Raw genomic sequence first — 16,234 nt, forward strand, 5'->3', positions numbered from 1 at the left:
CAGAGAAGCAACTAAACCTGTCTAGATTCCTTTTCCCTCACTGTGAAATGAAACAGAATTAATGATGTATTTATTTGTTCAGGGAACAGAAAACAAGATACGCTCTCAAAAGGACAATTAAATGTTGCTCTTTATAGTTCCCAGAGCAAGGCAGGGATACTGGAGTCCATGTGAATATCAATATAGAAATTGGTGTTTCCCCTGCATTTATTCCTCCCCTCTCAATTCTCTCCACTGTGCTGAAACACTTTCCAGGTAAGGAAGACAAATGATTCTCAGATTAAGCCTTATACTGACTGGAGGAACTTACTCTCTATTTCTCTCTCTCTCTCTCTCTCTCTCTCTCTCTCTCTCACACACACACACACACACACACACACACACACACAGCCCCTCCACAAATCAATGAGTGAGAAATTCCTGGGGAAAGTTTCTGGAAATTGGCCCTCTACAGTTGGTCCTGGTGATTCTAAAGTACAGGAGTGAGAATGACTGCACTAGATCTGAACTTCTCAAACTTTAACAAGCTCCTGCTCATGCTCCATCAGAACTTGTGAAAAAATACATTCCATATTTCTGACAAGCTCTCAGGTGCTTCTTAGGGTCCAGGGACCACAATTTGAGCAGTACTGTGCTGGCCTATGTTAAAGGGGATATATAGATAAACAGGACATGATGAGCATCAAGGAGCTCCAGGCTGATGGGAGACACAGGTGCATGCATAGATCACTGCTGTGACCTAATAGTGCTGAGTTCCACAGAGACTCTGATGTGAGTCTCATGGACAGAGTGCTATGGGAATTAGAAGGAAAGCTTGTTCGTCTGCCGGTGATGGAAGGCTTTAGAGAAGAAGATTTCCTAAGTTTCATCTTATGGCTTGAATGGGATTCTCAGGCAGAAAGTGAGAGTGGGAGAACTACACTATCTGTCCAACAGGAGAGCCCTTTAGTCATACATGGTTATGGAGTCTTGAAATGTGTTGTCCAAATGGAGGTATGCTCTAAGCAAAAAATAGGCACCAGGTTTCAAAGACTTACTATGAATCAAAGAATGAAAAATAGCTTCTTAATAATTTTTATATTGAGGACATCATACAATCATTATATCTGGGGGTATATTAAGTTAAGCAAAACATTAAAGTTCACTTTAGTGTTTATTCTTTTTTGCCATTTTAAGAGTTGGTTTCTTTTCTGTTTTTTTTTAATTTTTTAATTTGTTTTAATTAGTTATACATGATAGTAGAATGCATTAATGCACTTTGATATATCAAAATAGATGGTATATAATTTCTCACTTTTCTGAGCATACATGTTGCAGAATCATATTGGTCATGTAGTCACATATATACATACAGTAATAATGTCCTGTTTCATTCTACTATCTTTCCTATCCCCACATTCTCTCCCCTCTCCTCCCATCACTTTCCTCTACTTAATCTAAGGTAATGCTATTCTTCCCTAATGCCCCCCACCTTATTGTGAATTAGCATTCACATATTTGAGAAAACATTCAGCCTTTGGTTTTGTAAGATTGGCTTATTTTTCTTAGCATGATATTCTCCAACCATTTACTGGCAAATGTCATAATTTTACTCTTCTTTAAAGTTGGGTAATATTTCGTTGAATGTATATACCATTCATCTATTGAGGGACACCTAGGTTGGTTCCATAGTCTAGCTATTGTGAATTGAACTGCTATAAACATTGATGTGGCTGCATCACTATAGCATGCTGATTTTAAGTCCTTTGGGTATAAACCAAGGAGTGGGATAGCTGGGTCAAATAGTGGTCCCATTCCCAATTTTCTGAGGAATCTCCATATTGCTTTCCTAGTGGTTGCACCAATTTGCAGTCCACCAGCAATGTTTCACTACATCCTCGCCAACATTATTATTGCCTGTATTCTTGATGATTGCCATTCTGACAGGAGTAAGATGAAATCTTAGAGTGGTTTTGACTTGCATTTCTCTAATTGCTAGAGATGTTGAACACTTTTTCATATATTTGTTGATCAATTGTATTTCTTCAGTGAAGTGTCTGTTCAATTCCTTTATTGTTCATTTATTGATTAGGTTATTTGGGTTTTTGGTGGTTTTTTTTTTTTGAGTTCTTTATATAGCCTAGAGATTAATGCTTTATTGGAGGTGCATGTGGCAAAAACTTTCTCCCAATCTGTAGGCTCTCTCCTTGATGTGTTTTCATGTTATTAATTGTTTCCTTTGCTGAGAAGAAACTTTTAATTTGAATCCATCCCATTTTTGATTCTTGATTTTACTTCTTGCGCTTTAGGAGTCTTATTAAGGAAATCAGATCCTAGGCCAACATGGTGAAGATTTGGGTCTATTTTCTCTTCTGTTAGGCACAGGGTCTCTGTTCTAGTGCCTAAGTCTTGGATCCACCATTAGTTGATTTTTGAGTAGGGTGAGAGATACAGGTTTAATTTTACTTTGCTACATATGGGTTTCCAGTTTGGCCAGCACCATTTGTTAAATAGGCTCCAGTGAATGTTTTTGGCACCTTTGTCTAGTACGAGATAACCGTATTTATGTGGGTTGGTCTCTGTGTCCTCTATTCTGTTCCATTGGCCTACAAGTCTATTTTGGTGACAATACCATGCCATTTTTGTTACTATAGCTCTGTAGTATACTATAGCTCTGGAGTATAGTTTAAGGTCTGGTATTGTGATGCTTCCTGCTTCACTTTTCTTGCTAAGGATTTAGCTATTATGGGTCTCTTATTTTTCCAAATAAATTTCATGATTGCTTTTGCCATTTCTATGAAGAATGTCATTGGCATTTTAATAAGAATTGTATTAACTCTGTATAACACTTTTGGTAGTATGGCCATCTTGACAATATTAATTCTGCCTATCCAGGAGCATGGGGAATCTTTCCATCTTCTGAAGTTTTCTTCAATTTCTTTCTTTAGTATTCTGTTGTTATCACTGTAGAGGTCTTTCACCTCTTTTGTTAGATTGATTCCTATATATATTTTTGAGGCTATTGTGAATGAGTAATTTTCCTAATTTCTCTTTCAGTGGATTCATTGCTGATTTATAGAAATGTGTTTGATTTATGGGTCTTGATTTTATATCCTGCTACTTTGCTGATATAGGAGTTCTAGAAGCTTTCTGGTGAAATTTTTTGGATCTTCTAGATATAGAATCATGTAATGCACAAATAGTGATAGTTTGAGTTTTTCTTTACCTATTTGTATCCCTTTAATCTTGTTCGTTTGTCTAATTGCTCTGGCTAGAGTTTCAAGGATGATGTTGAATAGAAATGGTGAAAGAGGATAGCCTTGTCTTGTTCCAGTTTTTAGCAAGAATGCTTTCAATTTTTCTCCATTTAGAATGATGTTGGCCTTGGGTTTACCATATATAGCTTTTACAATGTTAAGTTATGTTCCTACTATCCCTAGTTTTTCTAGTCTTTTGAAATGAAGGTGTGATATATTTTGTCAAATGTTTTTTCTGCATCTATTGAGATGATAATATAATTTTTGTTTTTAAGTTTATTAATAAAATGCATTACATTTTTTGATTTCTGTATGTTGAACCAACCCTGCATCCCTGGAATGAATCCCACTTGATTGTAGTGTACTATCTTTTTAATATGTTTTTGTATGCGATTTGCTAGAATTTTATTGAAAATTTTTGCATTTAGGTTCATCAAAGATATTGGTCTGAAGTTTTCTTTCCTTGATATGTCTTTGTCTGGCTTTGGTATCAGGGTGATTTTAGCCCAATAGAATGGGTTTGGAAGGGTTTCCTTCTTTTCTAATTCATGGAATACTTTGAGCAGCATTGGTGTTGATTCTTCTTTGCAAGTCTTGTGGAACTTGGCTGAGAATCCATCTGGTCCTGGGCTTTTCTTGGTTGGTAGACTTTTGATATCCTTTTTAATTTCATTACTTGAAATTGATTTTTTTAAAGCATACATGACCTCCTCATTCAGTTGGTGTAGGTCATATGACTCTAGGAATTTATCAATGTCTTCGATATTTTCTATTTTATTAAAGCATAAATTTTCAAAATAGTTTCTAATTACTTTCTATATTTCAGACATGTCCATTGTGATATTTCCTTCTTCATCTTGTATTTTAGTAATTTGAGTTTTCTCTCTTTTTTCACTTCATTAGTATGGCCAGGGGTTTATCTATTTTATTTATTTGTTCAAAGAACCAACTTTTTGTTTTATCAATATTTTCAATTGTTTTTGTTGTTGTTGTTTTGATTTCATTAATTTCAGCTTTGATTTTATTTATTTCCTGTTTTCTACTGTTTTTGGTGTTGATTTGTTCTTCTTTTTCTAGGGTTTTGAGATGTAGTATTAGGTCATTTATTTGTTGACTTTTTATTCTTTCAATGAATGCACTCAATACGATAAACTTTCCTCTTAGTTAGTACTGCTTTCATAATGTCCCAGAGATTTTGATATGTTGTATCAGTGTTCTCATTTACCTCTACAATTTTTTTTTATTTCATTCTTGATTTCTTCTAATATCTATTCATCATTCAGTTGTGTATTATTTAATCTCCATTTGTTGCAGTATCTTCTATTTTTTATTTTATTGTTGATTTGTAACTTCATTCCATTGTGGTCTCATAGTGAATAGGGTATTATCTCTGTTTTTTTTTTTTTTTGTATTTACTAAGAGTTGTTTTGTGGGACAAGATATGGTCTATTTTAGAGAAGGAGCCATGTGCTACTGAGAAGAAATAATATTTGCTTGTTGATGGATGAAATATTCTATATATATGTTAAGTCTAAATTATTGATTGTATTATTTAGTTCTATAGTTTCCTTGTTTAGTTTTTGTTGGGAAGATTTTTCCATTATGAGAGGTGTATTAAAGTCATCCAGTATTATTATATTGTGGTCTGTTCCATGAGAAGGGTTTGTTTAATGTACATAGAAGCTCCATTGTTTGGAGCATAAATATTTATAATTGTTATGTCCTGCTTACATATGCTTCCCTTAAGAAGTATGAAATGTCCTTATTTGTCTCTTCTGATTAACTTTGGCTTGAAATCTAAAACTTTATCTGAAATAAGAACGGAAACCCTGCTTGTTTCACAATCTGCATGAGTGATAAGTTTTTATCCCATCCTTTCACCTTTAGCCTGTGGATGTCTTTGCCCATGAGGTGAGTCTCTTGAAGACAGCATATTATTGGGTCTTGCTTTTAATCCAATCTGCCAGTCTGTCTCTTTGGATTGATGAGTTTAGGCTATTAACATTCAAGGTTACTATTGAGTTATGATTTGTATTCTCTGTCATTTTGATTTATTTCTGGGTTTGGATTTGTCTTAGTTTCTCATTTGGTTGAATGTCTCTTTAGTGCAGATATTTCTTTTGATGCTTTTCACTTTTTTTTCATTTCATCCTCATGGAATATTTTGTTGAGAATGCTCTGTAGTGTAGGCTTACTAGTTGTGACTTATTTTACTTTTGCTTCTCATGGAATGTTTTAATTTCATCTTCAAATCTGATAATTGATTTTGCTGGATATAAAATTCTTGGTTGGCATCCATTTTCTTTCAGAGCTTGAAATATAGTATTCTAGGACCTCCTAGCTTTGAGGGTCTGGGCTGAGAAATCAATTGAAATCTGAATTGGTTTCCCCCTATGTGTAATTTGATTTTTTTCCTCTCACAGCCTTTAAAATTTTATATTTATTCTGTGAATTAGTCATACTCATTATAATGTGTCTTGGTGTGGGTCTTCTGTAATTTTGTACATTAAGGTCCTGTAAGCCTCTTGTATTTGATTTTCTATTCCATACTTTAGGTTTGGGAAATTTATTCCTTTGGTTTGTATCTCTGCTCTTTCATCTATTCTTATGACTCTTAAACTTGGTCTTTTCATGTTATCACATAATTCTTGGATGTTCTGCTCATGGTTTCTCACCATCTTCTCCACAAGTTCAATTCTACTTACAATATTATATATTTTGTCCTCATTGTCTGAGGTTCTGTCTTCCAAGTGGTCTAGTCTGTTGATGATGCTTTCTATTGATTTTATAATTTGGTTTACTGATTCCTTCATTTCAAGGATTTCTGCTTGTTTTTTTTTTTATTTTTCACTATCTTTAACTCTTCATAGAAGTGACCTTTCACTTCCTGCCTTTTTTCTTTGATTTAACTCCTTATACTATCCTTTACTTCACATATCAGTGTAACTATATACAATCTGTACTCCTTCTTGGACATTTCTTCTACCCTGTTATTGGCTTCTGTTGTTGAAGCATCTTGGTTTGTTTGGAGTGCCTTATTTCCCCCCACCCCTTTTTCATGTTGTTACTGTGTTTTTACATCTAAAAGTATGGATTCAAGACAGGATAAATTCTACCCTGTAGACCTATAGTGTCCCTGAAGGTTTCCAGAGCTTCGCCTTTAATGGTGGGACCAATATCAACAGCATCCAGTGTACACAACATATAGCCTTAAACCTAATAGCTCCCACTAAGGCACCTACTGCTTTCTCACATTAAACCAAAATGATGAGTTCAATAACTATCCATAGTACAAACAGAATATTTGTTAAAACAATTTACAATTTCAAATGGTGGATGAGAGAACAGAGGTCGTTTAGTATGCAATATTTGCGAGGGAGGAAGAGAGAGCTAGAAGTAAAAATTCACAGGAAAAGTGGAAGGGGAGCCAACAGAGATTGGCTATTTGTTGGAGAAAAGTTGGAAAGAATATCCAAGAAAGTAGACAAGAGAGGAAGAATAAGAAAAAGAGAAAAAAATTAAAGACCTAAGAATACAACAAAAATACAAAACACCATTCATATATCATTGTCTGACACTGATACATAGAAAACACCCTGTTCCAAATATGGTACAGAGATTAGTGAACCAAAAAATAAAATAAAATAAGTCTTGCTGGAAAGTTGAAGTGTCTCTGTCAGTGTTCAACAGTTTCACAGATGTCTCTGACATCTTTCGGGATCACCAAACCCAGATCAGCCCTCCTGAACCCAGTCTCTATCCACCAATCTGGGCTTTAGATAACCTCAGGCTTGGCCACGCTGCAGTCCCAAGATCTCAATGCTGCTCCTACTTGTAGAGAGACCACCTGGGATACACTCATGCAAAGGAGCAACCTCAAGATGCAGTAGCAAGACAAGGGCCACCAGCACTCTCAGCAGGAAGACCCCAGGCTCCTCCAAACCTAAAGGCACCCCCAAACCAGACCTGTAGGTCCCAGCTGGAGTCCCCATACACAGGTAAACCTGCTGGCACCCAGGCCCCAGGCCCTGGCTGGTGTCCCCAAATGAGTGCAGCCATGTGAAACCAAACCTGGAGTCCCCCCTGAAGCAGTCGTCTGGGCTGTGGTAGCAGTGGTAGTGGTGGTAGTTATTGGCAGCAGGCGGCAGGTTAGCAGCAGTGGCGGCTGCAACTGCAGCTGTGGGGGCAGCGTCATCAGGCAATCTCCATCGATCAGCAGCAGTGTTGGCTTCAGTTGCATCTAGGACAATGGTTTCTTCTGTGGCAGCAGCACCCAGAAAGAAGACCTCCAGGAGATCTCAGGCTGGCAGCAGCGGAATCAGAGGCAGCATCAATGGTGATAGCAGTGCAGGCAGCAGTTGATTGACAGGAGACTTCCAGTGCAGCCACAGCGACCATAGAGGTAGCTTCGGAATTTGCATATGAGGTAACCAGGCAGTGCCCAGAGAAGAGACGTCCAGGCATGGCAGTGGTGTCTGGGGCAGTGGCGTCCAGCACCATCCTATATTTACTTTTTAACATGGCTACAGGCAAGTTTAAGAGGTCCTTTGTGACTCATCCTATGTCTGTTGGACAGTGCTGCTCTAGACCCACGAATCCTGGAGCAGCAACTCCAGCCAGCAGAGCAGCACTGACAACCCTGTCCTAATGCCTGACTCCCGCAGTCTGGAGCAAACCTGGCATGAGCTGTGCCTGTCCTTGTTTAGATACACCAATCTCCACTCTGTCCCAGTCCTGGCCCGCCTCAATGGGAGTCAGACTTCCAGATGAAGCTAAAACCATTGAATTATCCCTTGCCCTGGCAGAGTTTAAACAGGGCAAAGCCAACTAGTTTGGTTAACAAGAGTGTAAATCTGTTTCTGCCATGAGATTCAGTATTGAAATGGCCTTTCCCTTCATTCTCTTCTGAAAACCATCTTTCTCTGAATGTCTCTTGTGCATTCTTCTTTTTCTGACACTCATTTATTCAGTCACAGACACACACACACACATACACACACACACACACATACACGAGCACACACACACTCCATCCAAGAGGCAATTGAGTGGCAGTAGAAAGAGCAATCACTTGGTGACATGAGTAGAGTTGGAGAATGAACTCTTCCTTAGAAGTTATTTGACCTTGGACACATCTCTTGGCTTTTCCACAATCCCTCATTTAGTGTTTTCTCTATTTGAAAATACTACAAATGTAAGAAGTATTTTATAATACATTTTTTCATCACTTTCATAACAAAAGTCTTATTATAGAAAAAAATTTACAGCAAGGGAGATTTCAGTTCACAAACTAAAGATTCATAATTAAGAAAAACTAAAACTGACACAGGCTGCTTGGAAGACTGTGAGCTTTTCTTCACTGGAAATTCCCCAAGCACAAGTCAGATGGATGTCTTCTAGGGACACTGTGGTAAGTGAACCTGGATGTGGGCAGGTTTTAAAACATCTGAATATTCCTGAATTTTCTAGAATCAAAACCCCTAATCCATGTGCCACCATTCCTTGTCCCTGTGCCCTCCTCAACCCTCATTAGTCAATTGCTCTACTTTCTTGCTAAGTCAAGCGACACCTGCTGCTTCTTTACAGAGTGTCCAGGCAGGTGTAAGTAAGCAAATGGGCCTGCCATGCAGGTGAAATGATTAGCCCTGCAAAACCGAACTCCAGGCTCCAGAAATGTAGATTATTGACTTGTAAAGGCCCTTGGATTATTGATTAGTTCAACAATTTTCAGACTGTGTGACTCAGAGTTCTAGCAGCTCAGAACTCAGAGGCCAAGATCAAGAGGGTACTGAGCAGTGGAACTGAGGACTGTTGCCTTCCCTTCAAGTACAGCATGTGCAGGAAACTCTAGGTATTAAGGGGATAGGATCATCTTTGATAAAAAGATTCCAGATTTTTTTTCTTTTGGAACAGATAAGAGTTTTTAAAATTGCATTTTCTTCAAAAAAAGTCAACATGCGTGAGAACATGCCTGAGGTGACATAGTCAGCCAGTGACAGGAACCGAACCGAACCCAAATGTGGGTTCTTATCTAACTTGCAGCTTGATTTTCCTTCTGTATTTCAAATGCATAGTGGTTAGGATCATAGGTTCTCATACCAAATTTCCTGAGTTCAAATCTCGGCTCTGCTACTTCCTTGAGCTCCGGAACTGAGGCAAATTTGTTGATCATCCTGTGTCTAGGCTTCCTCAATTTCATCATTTATAACATGGGGTTGATAATGATTGTAATTTCTCACTGGATTGCTTCAGGGACTAAACAAGTGGATGCCTGTAGATCTTAGAACACTAGGGAACAGAGTGGCCTCTCAAAACTGTCACTGTTGTCATCTTTGTCACCATCCGCATTATCATACGGTCATCACAGTCAGGGGCAGATAATACGTTTGGCAGGTGGAATGGAAGGAGTCCTGAATGGAATTTCAGGACTCCTAAGATATTCGAGTGTACGATTTCTGAATGTGCCTAACTTTGCCAGACTGTCTCTTGTGCTTTAAGAAGATGGAGAATGTGGGGGATTTTCCTATGAGATATTAGAAGTGTCACCAACACTTTGAATCCATAAGGGGAAGGAGTGAAAATGCCTTTTTCTTTTCTTTTTCTTTGCTTTTATATGTGCTTGTTGATTTTGTTTATTTTTAGGATCGACTACAATTTAAGTGCTGCATTAAGCATCGGCAGCACTGTCATCTATTTTTGCCCTGTGTCTGCAGATAGGTTGCCTCACTCCCCATTCAAGAAGGGGCTTAGGGAGGCTAAGTAACTTTTCAGAGTTCCTTTATATCTTTTGCTTTTACCTATTCGCATTTGGAAGTTAATGTTGTTATTTAAAATAAATAGCTCCTGGGTATTTCTCTAAGAACAGACCCCGAAGAGCTGAATTTGCTTTTGGTTCACAGTTTTAATTCTCTTTTTCAATTTCTGACGATGTGCATATTACCCAGAGGGATGGCAGTTGAGCGAATCATGGAAAATTCTTTCCTCTGAGGTGGCAAAAAGCATGATGTCTAGGAGGTTTGAATATTTAGTGATCTCAGAGGTAAAACATGATCGCAAGTCACCATATAATTCAACATAACGAAAATGTCTAAGCTTTTAATGTAATTCAATTCAGGTTAACTAGCATTTACTGCGGCTTGATAAAACCAGCTTTTGAGGAAAGAAAATGATGGTTAAGAATTTATTCCTGCTAGCAAGTAGGTAATCCTTTTGGAAAGGTTTGGTGAAGCCCAAACGGGACTTCATGGTGAAATTTGTTGATGCCGGTGAAAATATTTCCTTGTGGAATGATTAGGATTAGAAGCTGAAGAATTAGACACTGCTTCCCTGAGTCCTGCAAAACTCTTGGCAGGAGTGAAACCCCTTTAGAAGAAATGAAGGCGAAGGGCGTTCGACTGTCTGGGTCTCTCTGTCCCCATTCCCAGAGGCTTGGAGTGTGCTGTCCCCAGCATGGATCTCAAGGAAATTCATTTGTGAGTGTGCTGCCTGTCATGGGCCCAAAATCTTCTGAGAAAAGAATTCATTTTATGTTCTCTGTTTCCTAGAATGGCAGGGAGTGTCGGACACCTGTAGCCTCTCTAGGCCCCTTGATCTAATACAAAAGAAGTGAATCGGTATATTTGAGGCAGCCCTGCTCACCTTACCAGAGCCTTGGTCTATCATCTCTAGGGCAAGAAAGTGTGGAAGCTGGCCCCAAGTGGGACATACTACTGCTTTCCCTAAATATCCTGCTACTGTAGAGTTTCTTTCGAAACAGGGCCTGCTATTTCCAAGTGACCGAGCAGATCCATCCATCCCTGTTGCAGGGACAAAGCTTTTCACTTCCAGGTTTGTAAGTGGAGTAGTCACCACACCAGCTCCTAGAAATGTATGAGGAAGACTTTTTACAATTAGAAATATGTGAGTTATAAGGATTAACCATTTAGGAAATCATCATGGCTTTCCCATGGAAACATCTAAATGAGATCTTATACAGTTTGGTCTACCTAGTTTTTTGAGGATGTTTCAGAGGATTGAATGGAAAATAAAAGTTCAAAAATAATAATTACTCAAAGTCAGTCCTTTAATATATAATTATGTAGTATATTCTGTGAGTTCTGCCTCATAAAAATTCATGTTTAGTTTTCACTGTCTAGTTCAAGAATTTCCTTCTCAGCTAGGTGCGATTGTGCAAGCTTGCAATCCCAGAACTTGGGATCGAGGCAGGAGGATTGCAAGTTTGAGGCTGGCCTCAGCAATTTAGCAAGACCCTGTCTTAAAATAAATAAATAGATAGATAGATAGATAGATAGATAGATAGATATTAAAAAGGGCTGGGGATGTAGCTCAATAGTAAAGCATGTGTTGTTCAATCCCTGGTACCATTAAGAAAAAAAAACAAAAGCTTTAATTATTTTCTCACCAGGCAATTAACCATCCAGCCTAAATTCTCAAGGGCTGCCTCTTCCCTGAAGACTTCTTGATTTTTCCAACTCAAACCATTGTGTTTTTTTTTTCCTCTTTTGAATACCCATAGCACTTAAGGAAAGTAAGCAGTGATAGAAACTCAGAATATGACTTTATGATAGGACCTGTAATAGCATAAACTTTTGATTCCTAATAACAAAACTATTTAACTTAATATAAAGGGATGCTGAGAGTTAAGTCTCTTTTCCTTCTCTATTTATAAGTAAAAAAAAAAAGAAAAGCTAACATTTATTGATCTTTTAAATGTATTCAACAATTTGCTAAGCATTTTTCATGCATAAATTTTTTTAATCCTGACAACAGCTCTCAGAGGCACATACTAAATTGTCTACACCTCACAGATGAAAAGCTGTGCCGCTACTCAGCCAAGGGCAGTCAACACAGAGTCAGGCCAGGATTTGAACTCAGCACATTCTAGCTTCAGAGGTTTTTCTCTAAAGTACAATACACTCAAGATATCTAGGCCACTTCTATTTTATCTGGTATTATTTTATTGGTATTATTAAAACCAAACCAAAAGGCCATACTTGGTAGAAATCTGTTTGGGGATTTCAAGATAATTATGTAATAAATATCTGTCTGGGGCTTCATCATGGAATCCTTACAAATGTATCCAGCCTCATTTGGAGATAAGGTTTGTAGCTCAGATTTGAGATCTTTTATGAATATGGAGCTTGAGCCAAGTGTTGCCCCCTGCTAACCCTTGACTCCCACATCTCCCATCACCCTTAGCCACTTTAACTTGCTAGAAAAGTCTGCCTGGTAACTCACTCTGCCCCCACTCTGGGTTCTCATCAGGCAGTGGGCACCATAGTACTTATTATCACATCTCTGTGTTTTGAAAAATAAAAACATCGAGACTTTGAATATTTGAGTCCAGCTAAAGACTGCATGGCCCCTGAATTTTAAGTAGATTTCAGAAACCATTTTAGTGCTGCTTCCCTGTTAAATTGGACTTTTCATTCCGTGCTGGGCAGTGGCAAACCGAGGGGATGCCAAGAAATAGGATGAGTTGGGCACAAGATCCCACTTGCCATGAGCCAAGGTTTAGGTAGGATTTGATTTTGTTTGGGGTGGTCTTGAAAACCCCTCATTCTTTTTCCAAAGTGTGCAAATGAGAGACACAATAGGAAATAGCCATGTGGAGAATGAGCCCGTGTGGGGGGAATAAGCAGGTGTCCCCTTGTGTCCTTGTGTGAACCTTTGATTACCAGTTGAAGAAGCTTTCTGAGACACTGACAACAAGGACACAGGTTGTCATGTCAACATCTGTGGTTTCTTTACACGTATTTACTGCAGTGTTTTGTTGTGCTTTGGTGCTTTATTCTAGGAGCAAATTAGTAGGGCTATGCAGGTCCAAGAATATCCCTGGTGGGCAGGCAGTGTGCTCCAAAGCAGAGCCTGGGCTGCCTGCCTTCCCTCTCCTCTCAGCCAGGGTGGAAAGCCAGGCCACTCTTGGCTTTCTCTGTGCACAAAAACAAAGAAAGAGACACCTGCCTGCCATACTTAGAGAATGTTGGGCACGCTGTTCTTGCTGCAGGGTTGGAGGGCTTAAGAAGTTCTGTCTCTTCCCTGGAGAGATAGATTGGGATCAAATTACAGAGAGGTTGGAAGTAAGTGGATCCCTGAGTCTCATTTGGACTTGTTTGTTTGGCCTTCTGGTGTTGTCTTGCACCATACTGAAAATGCAAATTAGCTGTCAATTTCCTACAAATTTTTTTTTATTTACTGCCTCTAATTTTAACATACTTTGTGCATTTCTAAACATCTAAAAGATTGGATGTTCCAAATAAGGACTTAAGTTTGTACATAGGAGTGTTGAATACACTACACATGTGTAATGAGTGTTATATATGAAAGTGTCTTATAAGTAAGATCATTCTAGCCTAGAATCTTCTTCCATTTCCTTCACGCCTATTTCACATGTGATACAGGAACATGTGTCACTCAGATATGATATTACAATATCACTTCCAAAAGTCCTTTTCAGAAGCTTTCCTTTCCCTGAATTTTAACACAAAATATACAAAATGTGTTAGTTTACTAACTCTACTTTTGTCCTACATGGGCAACCTCTTTAATATCTACAGAATAGATATTATAAAATTAGGACTCCTTTGTCCAGTATATATACAATATGTGTGTTACAGCAAAGTTAAATGAAATGCATGTAGCATAAAGGGTAATGAGTAAACTGAAATTTTCTAACACATTGACTTTTTTTTTTTTTTTTTTTGCTTTTCATACTTGGATTGAACTCGAGGCACTCGACCACTGAGCCACATCCCCAGCCTTATTTTGTATTTTATGTAGAAACAGGGTCTCAATGAGTTGCTTAGTGCCTCACTTTTGCTGAGACTGGCTTTGAACTCCCAATCCTTCTGCCTCAGCCTCTAGAGCAAGCAGGGATTACAGGCGTACACCACCAGGCCAATTTTTTGAAATCAGTAAATTTTGCATTAAAAACAGAGATACTTATCTTCACTTGTAAAACTCAGAGGGTTTTATACCTGCATGTCAATGATGAACTGGAGGTGAGTAGCAGCTGTCCCTTAATTAGCAAGTTTTTATCCTTTGATGGTGATCCTTTCTGTGCCTTAGTGTTCCTCAAGCCAAACCATGAACCAGCCACCATGGTTTAGCTTACTGTGGCTCATCTCTTACACGTAATTTGCTTGGCACCTTGGGCATTTGCATTTATTGGAGTAGTTATCGAAGGCCTTCTATTTTCGTAGGTCTTGTCCTGTGGTTCTCAGAACTTTTGGTGATTTTGGCAATGGGAAATATTAACTGAGGCTTGGGTTTTAGAGGTGACTTTAACTGGTCCTCCCTGGCCCTTCTGGCTTCCAAGCACACATCCACATGAACCCTTGTCATGAGGGCACTAGGCAACACAGGTGAGAAGGGTGTGTTCTCAGCAAGAGGCACAGATAATAAACTGAAGGGGAGACAATCTGGAAATGCTTCAGAGGCCGGACTTCCCAGGCTTCAGAACCAATTGGATTATAGGGAATGTGGAAGAAAGAAAAGTTAAGGGGCTAAGGCTACTGGCAGATGGTAGGTCTGCTGAGGGAGAGAATGAAATCAATTTTAGTTAGGCATATATGGATTGTGACTACCAAAGCAAATAGACTTTGCTCAAATAAGAACCCTCAAGAAGCAGGAATGCATAGCACATTATGATAGCATTTCCCACCAAAATGTTTGCTTGTTAAATTAACATCAAGTTTATAAATTAATATGTGTAATAGCTAGCAACATAAATATAACTAAGCCTCTTCCTAGATATCAGGCTCTCTTAGAATAGAAAAATCTGCCTCATTAATTAACGTATTCCTAGTAAGTCAGTGATGCCTAGTACATAGTATGTGCACAAGAAATAATTATTCATTTAATTAATTAATTATAGTTAAACAGGAATAATTTAAACTACCCTTATTTTAACTCAATCACTGTAATTTTTTTTCTTATTCCAACCTTTGCCCTTTGTCTCTGCTGCCTACCAGCACCTGAATTGTAGCCTCTGACACCTATACACTCAAATACACACATCCAAGGAACCAGTTGCATTAGATAGATGCATACAATAGTGCATGTGCATTTTTATCTTTAGATGATAAAGATTTCCCCACTTTCAATCTTCAAATGATCTCTACGTTTCATTTGGACCATCTGTTTCTAAATTCCAGGAAATGAGCAATAATCACTTTTAAAGCAAATTTACACAGTGTTTTTTCACGGAGAATCATCTGTAGTGTTTCTTAGAGCAAATAACCCAATGGATCGTCTTTCGGGGCAACCCTTTTGTCATAAAAGAATGCCTTTGAGGTCAAGGCTTTCCTATTCAGCTACCACTGCCACCATGAGGGGATCGACAGTGATCAACTGTGAGATCTATAGAAGATTTTATGGGTAATTACATAAGATTTAAGGATTTTACATAAGAAATAAGTGATTGCATTCTTTCTATAAAAATAATAAAGGTGTGCACACGGTGAAAATCCAAGTCTCAACTCTAATTCTATTTCTTTAAGTCCATTCTTTCCTCCAAAGTAACCACAGTTAATTTTTATAGGTTCCATTTAAAACTTTTTTCTTTGCATTTATAGCATAGAAGTATATACCTATGAAGACAAGAGTTTTTTAAAACCATAAGTGGGATCATGCTAAATATAATGCTAAATAGTTTCTCAAAAGATTACAGACAGGTGCATCTTGGAGAAGTGCATGTGGGTCATGTATATCAGCCTAATCTTTCAATTTCCCCCTGGCACTCTGTCGTATGTATGCAACTTAGTTTATTTAAATGTTTTTAAATTCATAAACATTTAGCCTGTTTTCAGTTTTTCACTGCTCTGGATAATGCTACAATGAACATCTTTGCCCTTCCTCTTTGTGAAAATATATGAGTATTTCTGTAGGAAAAAAAAATCCATTGAATTAGAATTGCTGGCATAAAATATGGACATGTAAAATTCTAATAGGTATCTCAAATTCATTCTCCCAAAAACCATACCAATTTACTCTTTTGC

At 38.1% G+C, this 16,234-nt stretch overlaps 1 protein-coding gene across 1 annotated transcript in view; it reads left to right on the forward strand.

The window, feature by feature from the left end:
* The window catches only part of Sorcs3 (sortilin related VPS10 domain containing receptor 3), a 616,840-nt gene that overhangs the window by 449,420 nt on the left and 151,186 nt on the right, over nucleotides 1–16,234 (forward strand). The window lies entirely within an intron of this gene.

The sequence above is a fragment of the Urocitellus parryii genome, chromosome 5, assembly GCF_045843805.1.
Source record: "Urocitellus parryii isolate mUroPar1 chromosome 5, mUroPar1.hap1, whole genome shotgun sequence".
NCBI classification, from domain to species: domain Eukaryota; kingdom Metazoa; phylum Chordata; class Mammalia; order Rodentia; family Sciuridae; genus Urocitellus; species Urocitellus parryii.